This window comes from Gadus chalcogrammus, chromosome 8 (assembly GCF_026213295.1).
Source record: "Gadus chalcogrammus isolate NIFS_2021 chromosome 8, NIFS_Gcha_1.0, whole genome shotgun sequence".
Lineage (NCBI taxonomy): Eukaryota > Metazoa > Chordata > Actinopteri > Gadiformes > Gadidae > Gadus > Gadus chalcogrammus.
This window is the reverse complement of record NC_079419.1, coordinates 15,356,386-15,361,385: the sequence shown is the minus strand read 5'-3', so window position 1 is coordinate 15,361,385 and position 5,000 is coordinate 15,356,386. Positions and strand designations below refer to the sequence as shown.

At 52.8% G+C, this 5,000-nt stretch overlaps 1 long non-coding RNA gene across 2 annotated transcripts; it reads left to right on the top strand.

Moving 5' to 3' along the window:
- Positions 1-166: 166 nt before the first annotated feature.
- On the top strand, positions 167-3,969 carry LOC130388378 (uncharacterized). 2 transcript variants are annotated; one of them, XR_008896409.1, is made up of 4 exons: positions 167-271; positions 455-598; positions 3,013-3,158; positions 3,779-3,969. It is a non-coding gene; the product is annotated as an uncharacterized LOC130388378 (long non-coding RNA). The 2 variants fall into 2 exon arrangements; XR_008896410.1 differs by lacking the exons at positions 3,013-3,158; positions 3,779-3,969 and adding an exon at positions 2,042-2,128.
- Positions 3,970-5,000: the final 1,031 nt, after the last annotated feature.

Below are 5,000 nucleotides of genomic sequence, written 5' to 3'. Positions count from 1 at the left end.
ACACACACACACACACACACACACACACACACACACACATACACACAAACACACACACACGCACACACACACACACACACACACACACTGAAACACACACACAACCACACACACACTATCAGCTTCCCGTGGTTTTTTCTTTCCATCCAGAGCGTTGGAGGTCACATGTGTGCACTCTGTCTTGTAAACACCCAGGGTGAACCTCTGCCTCAGCGCTGGAGCCCTCCTCTCCGGGCCCCGCCACCGCGGAGGGGCCGGCAACGTGGAGCAGGTGAGGGCGCCGCCGTAAGCTCGGGCGGGCACTTACACGTGTCTCCGTCCGCCGCGCTGTCATGTCGCGGCTTTAACCCGGGAGGAAGTACGGGAAGGATTTATTGATGGACCCCCCACCCCCCCCCGCCCCAACGTGAAACCTACCCACCACTTTGACCCCTCCCGACCTCCGACCTCACAGGTACAGAAGAAGAAGTAGAAGGAGAAGGAGGAGAGGCTTCGGCGGAGAGCAGTCGACTGAACAGACTCCCATGGCCGCACCACGCTGTGGGAATCATTGATCCCTTACGACGCTGCAGGACCCTCCATCCCCTGACGCTCACAGGTAGGGCCGGCAGATTCATCCGGGATGGATGAATCTGCAGAGGAGCACACCGTATAATGGGATTTGAACACACACACGCAAGGCACACTCACTCATAGCACACACACACACATGCACACACAAACACATGCATACACGCACACGCACTCCCATGCACACACATACACACAGAACCATACACAAACACACACACACACACATACACACATACACTGTGTGTGCATACACAAACACACACGCACACTCACATGCACACCCACACACAGCGTTCATCGCTCCCGAGGTCCTCACCAAGCAGCGCTCCCATCCCACGTCCTCACAGCTCTATCATTGCGACTGCAATAAAATAAATACAACTAATGAATAATTAAAGAAACACCAGTGTGAGGCATTTCTCTCCGGAGTCCAACATGTGATACCGCTCCCCCCGGTGCTGCTGATGATGAGGAGGGGGTCGAGGAGAGGGAGGGAGAGGGAGGGAAAACACACACGCCAGCCCGGAGGTTTTTTAACCGTGGCGCGCCGCATGAGGTCATGAGAATTGGGAGCCCGGTGATGAAACGGCTCACCGGTGGGACGGCCGATGAGGTCAGCGTTGTCATTGGTCATCCCAGGGTCATCTCCGTCCAAAGACGAAAAAAAATAAACAAACACACACACACGTTAGGTGCCAATAATCAGTGGGATTCGTGGTGTGTGTTTGCGTGCGTGCGTGCGTGCGTGTGTGTGTGCGTGCGTGTGTGTGTGTGTGTGCGTGTGTGTGTCTGCGGTGTAGTTTGCGGTGTGATTCAGAGACTTGGACTCTATGGTGGCGGTCATCCGAGCTTGTTGTTGATGTGGGAACAGTGTGTGAGGAGATCCAAGGCGAGGGAGCATGAGGGTCACTGGGGAGTTATTTTGGTTTGGTAGACGTCCAGAAGTGGGCCTGGTACCCTGGAGGCGGCTGGTGTTTTCCATATAGCCCAGAAGAGACTTGGCAACGTCTCTCCCACCAACCCAGCCCCCTCGCTCAGGCTCCTCCCTCGCTTTCTCCACACAGCTCCAATCTCTCCCTAACCCCCCCCCCCCCACCCTGAACCCTACCGGGTCCAACCGCCCCGAACCCTGTCCTCTCTGACTCTCACACCCTCCCCCTCCCTCTCTCACTCCTTCTCTTGCTCTCGCTCACGTCACCCCCTCACTGTCGCTTTCCCACCGTCTCTCTCTCTCTCTCGCCCCCTTCCTCGCTACTACCTCTCTCACTCTCACTTCCCCATCTCTCTCTCTCTCTCTCTCTCTCTCTCTCTCTCTCTCTCCTGCCCCGTCCCTTTTCTATCTCTCTCAGACACTCCCTCCCCCCCCTCCCCCCAATCCCTCCGACACTCAGTCCTCTCTCTCTCTCCCTCTCTCTCTCTCTCCCTCTCTCTCTATCTCCCCCCCCCCCCCCCCCCCCCCCTTCCCCAGGCAGGAAAGCGGCTTGCGGGTCGCCGTGGAGACAGCCTGACTGCGCAGGCCGCCCGGCAGATGCACTGGAGATAAGTTTGTGTGTGTAAGCTGGGCCGCGACCCCCAGCGGCAGGACACTGACCAGATCCTGTCAGCGAGAGGGCAAGAGAGCCGGCCCAGAAAGCCCCACCCCCCCCCCAAGCCCCCCCACCGCTAGCATCCTCCCCCCTGCCTCCCCCCCTCCCCCTCTCCCCCCTCCCCCCTCCCCCCCATCCCCAGTCCATACAGTGGTCTGTTTGCATGCCTGGCTGGCTGGATGCTCGGCTCCTAAAACAAGCCCACCAGGGGCCCAGCCAGCAGGGGTGGGGACGGGCCCTCCTGGAGCCTTCCTCTCTCAGAGCCCAGACAGAGGGCCCCGGGGCCCCCTGACACCTCAGTCAGGGAGGGGCAGAGCTGTGACGCCATGGAGAGACACAAACACATCGATGCGACCATGCACACACAAGCACACGCACGCCCACTCGCACACACACACACACACACACACACAAACACACACGCACAAAAGCATGCATGAACGCACGCACAAACACGAACACGCTGGCACACACATGCAAACACACACATGCATGCACCCTTGATCACACCCACACACACAGACACAAACAAACAGACACACATGCACGAAAACACACACACACACACACACAATCACACACACACACACACATACAAACACACACACACACACAGACCTACACACATACATACACACGAATTTTCAGAGGTCTCCCTAAATGCACGTATACAATCCAATACAATAGGGCCCCCTAGATAACTTCCTCTGTCTCACGCCGAGAAAACTAATGGATGGCAGTGTGTGTGACGGGCCTTTTTGTGACAAGGACGTCCAAGCCCTTATGAAAACATTGCCTTTCCATGTTGTTTTTCACCACATCAGCACTTTCTGCGCCTTCTTTTGTCTGCAAGAGTGGTCGCGGAGGAAATGCTCCGGCTGGAAGTGAGGATGATTTGTCATGTGAAAGGCGAGACGCTGGCACCAAGCGATGACGCAAAGAAAGAGCTGCTTCATTGATTGATACAGTCGGGGGGGTTTCCAGCACCATTATGCAAGGGTAAGACTGTAAGTACCGGTTTCTGTTGTGTTTTGGCTGAAGTCTTAAGGTCATTGAAGAAAAGGCTGCGGTGAGCAGGGGTGAGGGCGGAGGGTAAAGATCACAGCCAATTCAATTGAGGAACAAAAAATGTGTCACAATAAATAAGCAACAGCCTATTTTTACTAATTTGGGTCAAAACAAGCCATTTTGCATGTATGGCGTTTCCCAGAATGCCGAGCAACAGGGCTGACTGAGTACATTAGAGCTGGACCCCCCAAGTGATGAAAGATCTAGCAATCAGTGCAGCAGGGAAATGTATTGAATATTGAGCCTCTTTGAAGTAGGCTAATTGAGCTTTCAAAGTACTTTTTATCTGCTCTGGGGCGTATTCTAAGAAGCGTTTGTGGAATGACTGACTGGGCCTGGACCAGATCTCTCTCCAGGAACGACGACTACTGTCTGTAAACACAGACCACAGACACAGAGAAGAACAGTTACTGAAAAATGATTCAATAGACAATACACAACACTAATTACTGTTAAGTATTACACCATGAAAACTTCCTCATTTTATCAAGTGTAAATGTATGATGTCATAACCCACTATTTTAAACTAAAGTGTTTCAAACCGTCCCCAGGTGCCGATGAGTCACCTGATCAGGACGCCGAGCCCCTGCCCTCCTGCGCATGGGAGCAGTTCCTCTTCCTCATCTCTTCCTCACCTCCTCCTTCCCCTCCGCCCGCAGTAATTCACAACCCGCCAACACAATTCATCCCTGGCCCAGAGAGAGAGAGAGAGAGAGAGAGAGAGAGAGAGAGAGAGAGAGAGAGAGAGAGAGAGAGAGAGAGAGAGAGAGAGAGAGAGAGAGAGAGAGAGAGAGAGAGAGAGAGAGAGAGAGAGAGGGAGACGGACACTCCCCCGCCCCCGGCAGTAAGAAGCTGGATCCGGCCACTCATAGCCGGGAGGTTAAATCCAGTTTGTCATCAGATTTCAGTGTAAGTGAGGAATGAAGTTGTGCAAAGAGGGACCAGGGGAGAGTGGGTGGGAGTGGTGGGAGGGAGGGTAGGAGGGAGGGAGGGGGCGGGTGTCAAGGGATTGGGGATGTCTTAGTGCTGTTTTAAAGCTAGGGTCGGCTATTTGTTTTAGAAGCATTTTTGTCATTTTTGTTGAAATACTCTTTACTGCAAGCGATAAATCAAATGCCCTGACAAAAAGATATTTCAATCTGGTATCTGAGGCTGGCGCTGAGTTGTTTTAAGCCCATCCAATCGTTGCACAGTGCCCCAATGAAAGGATTGGATGTCTGTCTACCTAACTACCCTGCTCCCTGTGCTTTTATGCGAAATTGCAAGACTGGAGTCTTCCATGAGGCTAGGCATACTGGATACTGGATACTGGATACTGGATACTGGATACTGGATACTGGATACTGGATACTGGATACTGGATACTGGATGCTTTCAAAATATTACTCTGGTTACTTTGTTTACCTATTTTGACGTCATACCTGGACTATGAAGTACACTGGGTGTGTTTGAGTTCAGTCAGGGGTTTTTATTAGGTTGGTTGTAGTAGCTGTCATAGTTCAATGTCAATGACTCATTCACTCAAGGCATGCTGGGATGCAGGAGATTAGCAAACCTGCTAGCCACATCCTAGCCTATGTTGCAGTGTTGAGTCTAGACCACTAGGTGGGTTAACATCATTGGTCTACACTACACCTGTAAGTACTGTGGTGCTGCCCCGTCTCGAGGTGTAAAACCCGCAGGCGAAGGCCATTGCAGGAAAAAAAAAAAAAAAAGGCTATCTCTCTAACTTCCTCAAAGATGAGTGGTAACCAAAATCCCTCTGACATGAAT